Genomic DNA, 14,682 nt, shown 5'->3' with positions numbered 1-14,682 from the left:
AAGCAAAAAGTCAAGGGTCAAGAGTCCAACTAAAACAAACACTAATCAACACCATGGTGACTTTTAATCAAACAAATCATCAACATCTAAACGATTTGTGTTTTCTTCAGCAATATTTTTACAGAACATTCAGAAATAATGTTTTATAAGTTTTAAAATAATAAAATGCAATGTTCTCTATCATTTACATAACAAGCAAATAAGTCTATAAAACAGTTATTGTTTTAAACATTGTGTGAACATTAATACATGACATTGTCATAACGTTTGAAAATGGTAGAATGTAACATTCATCTAACCTTCAGACAACACAGAAACATTCTTAGACAACTTGTCCATTATGAACAGAAACACTTTAGGAAATAAGATCATGTATGAGTCATGAACTCTATACAGATTTATGAAGAAATGTTCATGTGGTTTAGGACATCTAACACTAATAGTCAGCTGTGTGATGGATTTATTTGACATTTAAACACACAGTGTCTCAGTTACTGAGGGATTGAAAGAGGAACATTACATGAAGAGATGGAGGTTAGAGATTTGTGGACAACTTTGTAGTTGTGCATAATTTACATAAAGTCTCTGGTAACTCTTTAAAATAATGGTCCATACTACTGAAAACTAATGTCACGCCCAGGGGCTGGCTGTGCTTTAACTAAAGCCACGCCCCTTCTCAACTTCCACCTCGAGGAGGTCCCCAAAGCCAACCCAATGACCAGACAACAACAAGAGTAAGTAAAATCTAAACAATCTTTATTTATTAAATATTTAAAAAGAATGGGGAATTGGGGAAAGGGCAATTTAAAACTAAATGTTCTTCGAACTCTCCCTCCAGGGGGTCTGTAGTGCTTGGACAGGCAGGGGAAAGGGGCAGCGGAGATGTAAACCCCCGTAAGCCGGGGGAAGGGAACGTCAGGCTCCAACCTGGTCCCTGCTAGCCGTGGCGCCCTCCTTCTTCTTCCTGGAGGCAGAATAAATATTTGTAAGACTGGTGAATGGACTCTTCACTGCTTGCGTACCTTCTTCCGTTCGTGTCCCCTGGTATTCACTTCCTCTCTTTCTCTCTCCACAGACAGCAGCTGGGACACAAGACACAGTTAATCCAACTTGGCTTCCTCACCTCTTCGCTGCATACAGCCTACGGTAAGTATGAGGTTTGTTCGGTTTGTTTCCTCTGGCGTTCACTTTCTCTCCTTCTCTCTCCACAGACAGCAGCTGGGACACAAGACAAAGTTAATTCCACTTGGCTCTCTCACCTCTTCGCTGCATACAGCCTACGGTAAGTATGAGGTTTGTTTGGCTCATTTCCTCTGGCGTTCACTTTCTCTCCTTCTCTCTCCACAGACAGCAGCTGGGACACAAGACACAGTTAACTCAACTTGGCTCTCTCACCTCTTCGCTGCATACAGCCTACGGTAAGTATGAGGTTTGTTTGGCTCGTTTCCTCTGGCGTTCACTTTCTCTCCTTCTCTCTCCACAGACAGCAGCTGGGACACAAGACACAGTTAACTCAACTTTGCTCTCTCACCTCTTCGCTGTGTACAGCCTACGGTAAGTATGAGGTTTGTTCGGTTCGTTTTCTCTGGCGTTCACTTTCTCTTAATCTCTCTCCACAGACAGCAGCTGGGACACAAGACACAGTTAACTCAACTTGGCTCTCTCACCTCTTTGCTGTGTACAGCCTATGGTAAGTATGAGGTTTGTTCGGTTAGTTTTCTCTGGCGTTCACTTTCTCTCCTTCTCTCTCTACCGACAACAGCTGGATGCGGTGCCCTCCTGTTCGAATTTAAACCACAGTCCTGGGGGGGGGTTATTTAGTTACATAAGGTAAGCACGGCAGACTTACGATACTTGCAATTTGATCAGGTGGGACATGCAGTTTTCCATATAACGTCGGGGGCGGACCCTCTCGACGAGCGTGTTGGTCACAGAGGGGTGTACTCTTCGCACCGTCACACCAAGGCCGAGCGCTGCCCTCTCACGTCACCGTTAGGCGATCTTCCACCGGCGCCCTTTTGTAGGGACCTCGGGACAGGCGGGATTTCCTACACCACGTTCTCTGCAGCAGTAAGTATTTCGTAGAATCAGAATATCCACAATAACATTCTCTAGTTGTACTCACGTATCCACTAGTTTCCCAGCTCTTCACCGCCGCTCTTGGCAACCCCCAAATGTCTCGACAGGACTCGTTTCATGGCACCACTCCGTTGCTCATTGCTATAAGCACACTCACACGTACAGTATAATAGGGTTCCACCAGGGCCGAAAGCCTCTTCGTTCTCCCAGACAAAGTGTATGAAGGCGGGGGTTTGGCTGATAAGACACACACAGCAATATACAGCAGAATACACAGCACCACGCTATAGTGAAAGTTTCCACAGCACAAAGACTCACCCACCACAATCGTGTACACACAAAGGATGCCCGTCTTCGCCCACTTTGCCCGAGTCCGATTGGCGATGGATCTCGCGGCCTTAGTGGTGGTCTCGTCACTGTGGCTGGCTTCGACCAAAGAATCTTCTTGGCTCACCCACCACGCTTCCCTAGGGGTAGGGCCGCTCTCCTTTTCCCGGAGGGGTTTACTAGAAGACAGGTTAGTAAATACACAGTGGCTACACAGCAATACGGTTACTTACTCATCGATTAAAGGGTTTTTCTCTCTCCTTTTTCTCCGTTCCCCTCGACCAGCAACATCAATACTGCAACAGTACGTCTCTTCAAAACACTTCTACAGCTTCTCCACAGTTAGTACTCACACAACTCCGTTGCTTCTCCTCTTAATGTGTCTTCAATTCCGTTGTTTACACTCGTCTTTCAACCTTTAAGGTTTGCACTTACTTCTAAAGTCTGTTTCAACTTGAGAGAGAGAGAGTCCGACCGCCACCAGTAGCGCGTCGAGTGAACCTGCACAATGCAAACAGTCACAACGCCCAACAGTCACAAAAAGCACTTCCAACTGTGATTAAAGTTGATCTTAAATACCGTTTGGTTCGGTGTATCCTCCAATCGCCGACCGCTGTTCTTAACTAACCACAGCTGTACTCAATTTGCCGATTTTCCTCCTCGCGGCGCTACCGGAAGTTCCGGTGTTTTCTCTTTCCGGTCCAGGTGGAATACTTCCGGGCGGAACCAAAATTCCCAACTTTTGGTTCCGCCCCTAAAGATCGTCACCTTGTGACATCCTCCCCTGCCAGTCTGTTCTAGTCCCTAGAACGTCCTCGGGCTGTCCACTCACCGTAACGGGCAGGGGGTCGGCCTCGGTTCTCTCGCTGGGATCGTCTCACAGGTGAATCGGCTCAGCTTGTTCAGGGACTGCTTCCGGTTCTCTCGGGGCGATCGGGGGTGGTGCCACCACGGGTCTCCCTGGTACCACAGCCCATCCTTCGATCCAGGGGGCCGCCGGTACGGGTTCCATAGGAACTTCCTCCTCGGCTTTGGGATAGTTTGGGCATGGGCGAATCATATTTCGGTGCACCACCCGGTCAGGGCCTGACTTTCCTTCTGGCCGGATGGTATAGACCAGCTGTCCCGGCCTCTGTTGCCGCCAGACTACGTAAGGGATGGCCTCCCAACGGTCACTCAGTTTTCCTTTTCCCTGTCGCCGATTATCTATCACCAACACCCTCTCCCCTGGCAGCAAAGGGGCTTCTCTAGCAGTCCAATCATACAGCCGTTTACTTCTCTCTCCTGCCGTCCGTATCCTTTTCAAAACTTGCTCATAGGCGAAATGCAGACGCTGATGATGGCGCCCCACCCACTCCGTCACACTCGCCTCCTCTTGATCGGCTGTCACTCCTAGGACCAGGTCAGTAGGCATTCGTATGTGTCTGCCAAACATCAGGTAAGTAGGGGCATACCCCGTAGTACTATGAATGCTGTTGTTATAGGCTTGTAAAAGGTTTGGCAATGCACTCACCCAATCGTCCTGTCGTCGTTGGTCCAAGGTCCCCAACAGCCCCAATAGGGTCTGATTGAATCTCTCACAGCCGCCATTTCCCTGAGGATGATACGAAGTGGTGTGAGTTTTTGTGCAACCGTACAACTGGCATAGCTCTCTAATTACCCTGGACTCGAAATTGGCTCCTTGATCGGAGTGCAGAAACTCCGGGCACCCAAATGTCTGAAAGACAACTCGCCATAAGGCTGTAGCGGTGGTGGTTGCGGTCTGGTCGAGGGTGGGGACAGCCCAAGCGTACTTTGTGAACAGATCTGTTATTACTAAGATGTTCTGGTAACGATCTCGTGGTCAGCCCAGTGTCAAAAAGTCCATGGCCATAATATGGAGGGGGGCCTTCGCATGGATGGGTACCATCGGTGCTCGGGTCTCCCGTCTGGACTTGAACAACGTGCATCTCGGGCAAGCTTGAATAAGGGCGTGCACGGACGCCTCTAGCCCAGGCCAGTAGAAGAATCTCCTGAGCAGGGACACGGTCCTCTCCTGTCCTTGGTGTCCCAACTGGTCATGATACGCCGAAACTAACGCTGTTACCTCATCTGCAGGGACCACGATCTGGCGTATTTCTTCGCCTTACTTCGGGTCACTGATCCTTCTGCACAGAACGCCGTCTCTCAGCTCCAGCCTGTCCCATTGCCCCAGCAGCCTCCTCCCAGTATCCATCTGGGCTGACCTCTCCGCTGGTGTCGGCCGTCGGCCCTGTTCCAGCCATTCTCTTACCGGCCGCACATCTTGATCCCTGGCCTGCCTCTCCATCCATCGACGGGGGTCCCATCCCCAGTTCTCGGGCACGGCCTCCGATCTGCTGCCTGGTGCCTCCACTGCTCCAACCATATAGCCCTCCTCCGGGCCAGCCCCTCCGGGGCTCTCCACTTCGGGCAGCCTCGAGAGGACATCTGCGTTCGTGTGTTCTCGCCCTGGTCGGTACTGCAGTTGATAATCAAAATTGGCCAGTTGGGCCACCCATCGCTGCTCCACGGCTCCCAGCTTCGCCGTCTGTAAGTGTACTAATGGGTTATTGTCGGTGATGATCGTTACCTTGGCACCCCAGAGGTAGTCTTTGAATTTCTCACTTAGGGCCCACTTCAATGCCAGCAGCTCCAATTTGAAAGAACTATAGTTCGCGTGGTTCCTCTCGGCTGGGTGGAGGCTCCGGCTGGCATACGCGATGACCCTCTCGACTCCGTCCTGCCGTTGAGCCAACACCGCTCCTAGCCTGAGATTGCTGGCATCTGTATACAAAAGAAATGGTTTCGTGAAGTCTGCGTATGCCAAGATAGGGGCTTGTAGCAGCTCCTGCTTCAATGTCTGGAAAGCAGACTCACAATTTGCATCCCAGTCTACGTTGGGCAACCCACGACCCCGGTTACGACCTGTGCCAACCAGCAACTGATTTAGGGGTTTGGCAATTTTTGAAAAGTCCTTTATGAAACGCCTATAGTATCCCACAAATCCTAAAAAGGATCGCACTTGCCTCACTGTCCTCTGGGCCTTCCAGTCCTTCACGGCCGATACCTTTCCAGGGTCTACGGATACTCCAGCTGCGCTGACCACGTGGCCCAGGAAGTGGACTTCTCTCCGTAACAAGTGACACTTATCGGGCTGTAGTTTCAGTCCGTACTTCTCCATGGCCCGAAAGACTTCCTCGAGGTGCCGCAGGTGTGTATTGAAATCTGGGGAATAGACAATCACATCATCCAGGTAAACTAATACTGACTCCATTAACTGACCTCCCAAACATCGCTGCATCAACCGCTGGAATGTGGCCGGAGCATTACAGAACCCGAAGGGCATCCGGTCCCATTCAAATAATCCAAACGGGGTTGTGAAGGCAGTCTTTTCCCTGTCTGCTTCGGCCACCTGCACCTGCCAGTAGCCACTGGCCAGGTCTAAGGTAGAGTACCACGCCGACTGCGTGAGGCTGGCGAGCGAATCTTCGATCCGTGGCAAGGGAAAGGCGTCTTTTTTGGTCACAAGGTTCAGCTTGCGGTAGTCCACGCAGAATCTCCAAGCCCCTGACTTCTTCTGCACAAGCACTATGGGGGCTGCCCATGGGCTACTGCTCTCCCTGACAACTCCTCGTCTCAGCATGCCTTGCAGGAGTGTACGTACCTCGGTATACAAGGTGGGCGGAATTGGACGATACCTCTCCCGGCTGGGCCCTGCATCTCCGGTAGGTATGTGATGTTTTACCACCTGGGTGCCTCCATAGTCTTCCTCGTGGGTGGCAAACACATGCTGCCATCTCCGAAGGAGGGCCTGTAGCTTCTGTGTCTGTGCTTGCTCTAGATCCTCCCCTCGTAATGACTCACCCGCCAGGTGGCTCGGCACACTCCTCTCCATACCACCCCGTGGGGTGTCTACTTGTGTCAGGGCCACCTCGATGACAGTGAGGCACACCTGACGGAAACTGACATCCCTTTCTTCCCTTACTTGGTGGGGTGTGATCGTTGTCAAACGGGCTAGTCGTTGGTGTCGATGTAGTTGCACCGCGTATGGGTGTGTATTCCGTATCCTCACGGGGACTCTCCCCCGCCGGACCGTCGCTAATCCTTGTGCCACTTCCACTTGTGGACAATCCACGTGGGGCTCCACCAGCACCCACTCTTCTGGGCCCGCTCTTCGGGGCGGTACTCGTGCCCACACAACAGCCTCACTTCTTGCGGGGACAGACAAAGCAAAACGACACATCACTCTTCCTACCTCTTCCTGTTCTCTGCGGACTTGGCTCATTTGCACCCTTCGGCAGTCGGCTACCACACGCTCCCACTTGGGCCTCTCCTCAGGTGGTATCCTCGACACGGGCCTAGCCCGAAATAGCTCTTCCCAGCAATCAGCGAGGACATTCATGCCCAACAGGGCTCAATGTGCACCCAGACAATGGTCTTGCACGATAATCACACCTTTCTGGGGGACCACCACTCCGTGATCCTCTAGGTCAGTCAATCGGTAGCCAATATATGGGATGTCGAGGCCGTTTGCGCCCTTTAGAGTAAGCCAGGGGGCCTCCGCCCTTGGTGCCCCTTGTTTCCCAAACACTTCTTCGGATAAACTCTCAGCAAATAGCGTCACTTGGGAGCCTGTGTCTACCAGGCATTGAATCTCCTTTCCGCACACTCTCACCTTTGCCATGGGGCTATGCCCAATCATCTGGCTCCTAGAGCCATCTCCTCTTTTAGGGTCTTCTCGAGGGGTCCCGGCCACACGACCCACTGCGGTTACAGATGGGTCGCCCTTGCTCGTCCCACTCAAAACGGGGCCGGTTAAAGTGGTTCGGGCGCCTGAACGGCTCTCGGCCTCCCTCTGAGTACACTCGGTCTCGGGGCGCCGGCCGTGGTTCCTCCCGCGCCCTTCCTTGGCGCAATTCTCCTACGAGGGTTTTAGACAGTTCGGACATCTGCTCACGGACATCTTTCAATAATTCAGCCTTCAGTGCTTGCTTCCAGTCTGGGCCTTCGGGTTGCGCCGATGTTACTCCACTGACGGCCGCACACACTGGGGGACCACTCACCTCAGTCTCATCACCTTCCAGGGCCAGTGCCTCTTTCTTCAGATCTTCGAACGTAAGACCCGGGTCCCTATGAAACTGAACACGTAGGCTCTGTCTTACCGGGCCCTCCTTCAGCCCCAGAAGAAACTGGTCCCGCAGTAGGGTCTCTCCATCTCCCAACTGGTGATCACGACGGGTCTGTAGTCGAGTGAATTGTTCTCGCAACGTCAGGGCGAAGGCTCTAACTGGTTGGCGAGGGCCCTGTTTGCAGTTGAAGAACTGGGAGCGAAGGACAGCTACGGGGGTGTGGTCACCATACTGTTCGGTGAGGAACTGGAATATAGTTTAGGCGGTGGCTCTAACGGCTTCGGGGGCGGCTTGTACTTCTCGTCGTGCTTCTCCATCCAGGGAGTTCAATATGAACTGGAGTCGTTGAGCGGCGCTAAGGCCTTGCAGATCGGCTAGGTACTCTAACTGGGCCTTCCACTCGGCCAGACGCACCTCCGATTCTGTCCCTCCATACTTCTGAACCCAGGGACTACCCATAAAGACGGGCATGGCACGGGGTTGGGCTGCAGGCCCCGCGTTGTCGTCATTGGGCGACTTTGGTTACTCAACTCGAGGTGGAACCCTGCCGACTACGCCAAAATCTGTCACGCCCAGGGGCTGGCTGTGCTTTAACTAAAGCCACGCCCCTTCTCAACTTCCACCTCAAGGAGGTCCCCAAAGCCAACCCAATGACCAGACAACAACGAGAGTAAGTAAAATCTAAACAATCTTTATTTATTAAATATTTAAAAAGAATGGGGAATTGGGGAAAGGGCAATTTAAAACTAAATGTTCTTCGAACTCTCCCTCCAGGGGGTCTGTAGTGCTTGGACAGGCAGGGGAAAGGGGCAGCGGGGATGTAAACCCCAGTAAGCCGGGGGAAGGGAACGTCAGGCTCCAACCTGGTCCCTGCTAGCCGTGGCGCCCTCCTTCTTCTTCCTGGAGGCAGAATAAATATTTGTAAGACTGGTGAATGGACTCTTCACTGCTTGCGTACCTTCTTCCGTTCGTGTCCCCTGGTATTCACTTCTGGTATTCACCTCTCTTTCTCTCTCCACAGACAGCAGCTGGGACACAAGACACAGTTAATCCAACTTGGCTTCCTCACCTCTTCGCTGCATACAGCCGACGGTAAGTATGAGGTTTGTTCGGTTTGTTTCCTCTGGCGTTCACTTTCTCTCCTTCTCTCTCCACAGACAGCAGCTGGGACACAAGACACAGTTAACTCAACTTGGCTCTCTCACCTCTTCGCTGCATACAGCCTACGGTAAGTATGAGGTTTGTTTGGCTCGTTTCCTCTGGCGTTCACTTTCTCTCCTTCTCTCTCCACAGACAGCAGCTGGGACACAAGACACAGTTAACTCAACTTGGCTCTCTCACCTCTTCGCTGTGTACAGCCTACAGTAAGTATGAGGTTTGTTTGGTTCGTTTTCTCTGGCGTTCACTTTCTCTTAATCTCTCTCCACAGACAGCAGCTGGGACACAAGACACAGTTAACTCAACTTGGCACTCTCACCTCTTTGCTGTGTACAGCCTACGGTAAGTATGAGGTTTGTTCGGTTCGTTTTCTCTGGCGTTCACTTTCTCTCCTTCTCTCTCTACAGACAACAGCTGGATGCGGTGCCCTCCTGTTCGAATTTAAACCACAGTCCTGGGGGGGGGGGGTATTTAGTTACATAAGGGTAAGCACGGCGGACTTATGATACTTGCAATTTGATCAGATGGGACATGCAGTTTTCCATATAACGTCAGGGGCGGACCCTCTCGACGAGCGTGTTGGTCACAGAGGGGTGTACTCGTCGCACCATCACACCAAGGCCGAGCGCTGCCCTCTCACGTCACCGTTAGGCGATCTTCCACCGGACAGGGGCGCCCTTTTGTAGGGACCTCGGGACAGGCGGGATTTCCTACACCATGTTCTCTGCAGCAGTAAGTATTTCGTAGAATCAGAATATCCACAATAACATTCTCTAGTTGTACTCACGTATCCACTAGTTTCCCAGCTCTTCACCGCCGCTCTTTGCAACCCCCAAATGTCTCGACAGGACTCGTTTCAGGGCACCACTCCGTCGCTCGTAGCTAGAAGCACACTCACACGTACAGTATAATAGGGTTCCACCAGGGCGGACAGCCTCTTCGTTCTCCCAGACAAAGTGTATGAAGGCGGGGGTTTGGCTGATAAGACACACACAGCAATATACAGCAGAATACACAGCACCACGCTATAGTGAAAGTTTCCACAGCACAAAGACTCACCCACCACAATCGTGTACACACAAAGGACGCCCGTCTTCGCCCACTTTGCCCGAGTCCGATTGGCGATGGATCTCGCGGCCTTAGTGGTGGTCTCGTCACTGTGGCTGGCTTTGACCAAAGAATCTCCTCGGCTCATCCACCACGCTTCCCTAGGGGTAGGGCCGCTCTCCTTTTCCTGGAGGGGTTTACTAGAAGACAGGTTAGTAAATACACAGTGGCTACACAGCAATACGGTTACTCACTCATCGATTAAAGGGTTTTTCTCTCTCCTTTTTCTCCGTTCCCCTCAACCAGCAACATCAATACTGCAACAGTACGTCTCTTCAAAACACTTCTACAGCTTCTCCACAGTTAGTACTCACACAACTCCGTTGCTTCTCCTCTTAATGTGTCTTCAATTCCGTTGTTTACACTCGTCTTACAACCTTTAAGGTTTGCACTTACTTCTAAAGTCTGTTTCAACTTGAGAGAGAGAGAGTCCGACCGCCACCAGTAGCGCGTCGAGTGAACCTGCACAAAGCAAACAGTCACAACGCCCAACAGTCACAAAAAGCACTTCCAACTGTGATTAAAGTTGATCTTAAATACTGTTTGGTTCGGTGTATCCTCCAATCGCCGGCCGCTGTTCTTAACTAACCACAGCTGTACTCAATTTGCAGATTTTCCTCCTCGCGGCGCTACCGGAAGTTCCGGTGTTTTCTCTTTCCGGTCCGGGTGGAATACTTCCGGGCGGAACCAAAATTCCCAACTTTTGGTTCCGCCCCTAAAGATCGTCACCTTGTGACACTAATAAAGAAGAGCAATTAACTAATCAGTAGGTAATAGTATACTAATGTTTGGGTTAAGTAACAACTAGTTACATATTAACTACTGCATGTTGAAAAATCCTGGTGAACAATACATTAACTAAGATTTATTTAAAGTAACTATGAAATAACTACACATTAACAGTCACATACCAATAAATAAGGTCTGATCCTGTAAACTTTTTCGGCCCCCCTTTGTGTAAGGTGCATCCCTTCGTGCCCCCCCCTCAAAAAAAATCATAAAACCTATTAATTTTAATTACACAAAACATATGAAATTCTACAATGTGGTGCTGTTGGTAAGTAGCCTTATTTTTCTGAGGTTTAATTACAGAGAATTATGATACCTGTAGATTGATTGCTTTGTTTTGAAACCAGTGGGTTATACCTACAATGTTGGTTCAGTTTGCATACACAATGCAATATTTCCAAATGAACCAGAGTTTGTTAATACAGGTCATGTGTGTGTAAACTGTCCTTTAATTGCTCAGAGTGCATCTTCTGTTAATTTTCTGTGATTCTGCTTAAATTGTCCATCAGGATGGACAGAGAGCAGCTTTATGGGATTGCTACATTGCTTGTACTGAACAACACAAACAAAACACTTGCAGTGATATTATGCACAAATTCTCAAACAATTTACAGTTGCACTTTTCTGGATTTTGACCAAGCAAAACTGGCATATCATGTCTTCAAAATCTATGTCCCTAACCAGTTCAGATTCAATGGCAAGCAGGAAAAGTGCAGAAAGCCGTTTCTGTGTCATTGTTAAGTTCATTTTTCACTCGTTTTAGAGTAGAAAAAGACCTCTCTCCTTCACAGTTAGATACTGACAAAGTTAAATACAGTATAAGTGCAACAAAAACATTAGGAAATGTTGTCTTTAGTCCATTCTGATCAACAATTTGCAGCAGCTCTGCATGTGAGATCTTGTCTTTGCTAAAATGTCTGAACTGAATCAGTTCATCTGTCAATGTTTTATCTAGGTCCACTGGAAAGGGGATGAAAAAAAAAACACCAAAAAGATCATAGACCTCTTTGTAAGCATCAATACGTTTGGCCAGGCATGATTTTAGTCTGTCCAAAATGACATAATATGCCTCGACCTTAAATCTCCGACTTACATCAGTAAATAATACTTCATCTTCGTCAGATGACTCATCCACAAACGGCTTTCTCTTTCGTTTGCGGAAAACATAATATTGATAAGTCTGAGTAACACCGAAAGCACGAGCAGATTCATCTACCTCAGCAAACTTGAGCCAGTCCCTCCAGCCGAGATGAGCTCAAGGTTTTACGGTGGGTTACGACCAATCTTGGATTTGGGCGTTCTGAACCGATCTCTCCAAAAAAGATCCTTCAGAATGTTAACACCGCAACTGATATTTCAGTCAATACGCCCTCAAGATTGGTTTGCAGCTATAGATCTGAAAGACGTGTACTTTTATGTGTCCATTCTCCCTCGCCACAGACCGTTTCTGTGCTTTGCGTTCGAGGGGCGGGCATACCAATACAAAGTACTACCATTCGGGCTGTCTCTCTCTCCCCGTGTATTCACAAAAGTAGTGGAAGCGGTGTTAAAGCCCCTGAGAGAGAGCGGTGTTCGCATATTGGCTTACCTAGACGATTGGCTTATAATAGCGCATTCTCGGCAGACGCTTTGCGACCACAGAGACTTAACGCTTCGGCATCTCGCCCGTCTGGGTCTTCAGGTCAACTGGGAAAAGAGCAAACTTTGCTCCATGCAGAGCATCTCTTTTCTCGGGATGGAACTGGACTCGATCGATTTATCGGCATGTTTAACAGAAGCGCGCGTCCAATCGATTCTGACTTGCCTCGGTTCTTTCTGAGGGAAGAACGAGGTCCCTCTGAAACAATTTCAGAAGTTAAACAATTACACCGCTCGGGCTGCTCCATATGAGACCGCTTCAGCGTTGGCTTCACGATCGAGTCCCGAGGAGAGCATGGCGCGCCGGCATTCACCGTGTAACCATTACACCTGCGTGTCGTCTAACATTCACCCCGTGGTCAGACCCTGCGTTTCTGAGACCAGGGGTTTCCATGAAACAGATTTATTTGCATGCTGTTGTACACACAGATGCATCCAACACGGGGTGGGGAGCCACGTACAACGGGCTTGCAGCCTCGGGGGTTTGGACAGCACCCCAGCTGCACTGGCATATCAATTGCCGCGAGTTGTGGGCTGTATATCTGGGACTCGTACGCTTCCCTACGGAGCTGCGAGGGAAGGATGTACTAGTACACACCGACACTGCAACACTGCGACCGTTGCGTATATCAATCGTCAAGGCGGTTTGCGCTCACGTCACATGTCACATCTCGCCCTTCAGAAGCATCTGAGGTCCCTTCATGCCATTCACATTCCGGGTTCACTCAATACAGCAGCAGACGCGCTTTCCTGAGCTGCGCGCCCCGGAGAATGGCGACTCCACCCCCAGACGGTCCAGCTAATTTGGAAGAAGTTCGGTCGTGCGCAGATAGATCTATTTGCGTCACCGGACGATACCCACTGTCGCCTGTTTTATTCACTAACCGAGGGCAGCCTCAGCGTGGATGCGTTGGCACACAGCTGGCCGCGGGGGATGCGCAAATACGCATTTCCACCAGTGAGTTTAATCGCACAGACACTGTGCAAAGTCAGGCAGGACGAGGAGAGCCTTCTACTGGTCGCACCTTACTGGACAACCAGGAATTGGTTCCCAGAACTGATGCTCCTCGCGACAGCCCCTCCCTGGCGGATTCCCCTGAGGAAGGACCTTCTTTCTCAAGGAGGGGGCACATTATGGCACCCGCGCCCCGACCTGTGGGATCTCCACGTATGGTCGTTGAGCGCAGGCAAGGTTTAGGTGATTTATCGCAAGCGGTATCTAACACCATCGCCGCGGCTCGAGCTCCTTCCACAAGACGGGCTTACGCGCATAAATGGAACCTTTTCGTCGAATGGTGCTCTTCACAACGCGAGGACTCCCGAGAATGCCCCATTAACACTCTGGGGTCGACGGCGGCCGCAAAGTCTTTATTTTTCAATCACTCCGCAAAGAGAGTTAGATAACTCTGCTGATTTTGGACATACAGATATGATTTATAAATCATTTAAAACGTGTCTAGTTTTTATCTGTCCACTCCCAATAAAACCAGAATGTTGTGCTTTTCGCAAAATTAAGAAAATAAACATGATGCGTGTTTTGTTCTCTCTCCCTCAGTAAAGTCTTTTCAGAAACACGTCAGAAAAATTAACTGTAAATTTACGAATTCTTGTCATATAAACAAAAGATACATGTCTACATAATGCTTGGAATGTCTGCTTTTGGAAGATGTAAGTGAAATCGAAAACAAATATTGTAATTCGTTGTTAACTGTGTTAGAATAGGGAGATGTACCGTCTTTCTTGTGTTACTGCATTATCTATAATGAGCCACGCCCCGCTCGATTGAAGAGATATCTCGTCAATCAAGAGAAAACGCTTCCCTGCCAATGACGAGTATTTCCGTCTTTCCGCAATACCGCTATTATCCACTAGGTGGCGCACTTCCGCAACTTTTTAAACCCGGAAGTATTGCCCTATGGCAAGCTGCTGCATGTCCGTGTCTGTTTTAAAGATCGCTCTGAATGGGATCTCTATGAAAAGTCCGTCACAAAAATGGAATTATCTCTGCTTTTTGCTCAAAATGTGGTGTTTTTGCAGAAACCTACCCATATTCAAAAGCTGATTACAAAAGAACTACTCAAGGTAGGATGAAACGGTTTTTTTTTTTTTTTGAAAGCAGAGGGTCTGTTCTTTCATTTGGTATATTGTATGTTTATATATTTGAAGAAGAACATTTTCTGGAAGGCATTCAACTTTTGTGATGATCATGATAAACGCTGGGGCTGGCTGGCAACTTTTTTTAAAAACGCTGGCGGTGAAAGAGTTAAGTTATCTCCAGACGCGAGTGTGTGTGCTTCATCAAACAGACACGATTGACGTCCAAACACACACACAAATACCTCATATTTGACGCGCTTTGTGGTATCATTATAAAATATGCGATTGTAAACATCACATCTACTTGTTTACTCGCACCTAAAGTTATCTCCAAACAGACGCGAGTGTGTGTGCTTTG

Source organism: Misgurnus anguillicaudatus, unplaced genomic scaffold, assembly GCF_027580225.2.
Source record: "Misgurnus anguillicaudatus unplaced genomic scaffold, ASM2758022v2 HiC_scaffold_33, whole genome shotgun sequence".
In the NCBI taxonomy this organism is placed as follows: Eukaryota; Metazoa; Chordata; class Actinopteri; order Cypriniformes; family Cobitidae; genus Misgurnus; species Misgurnus anguillicaudatus.
The sequence above is the reverse complement of the archived record's forward strand: the minus strand, read 5'-3'. Positions refer to the sequence as shown.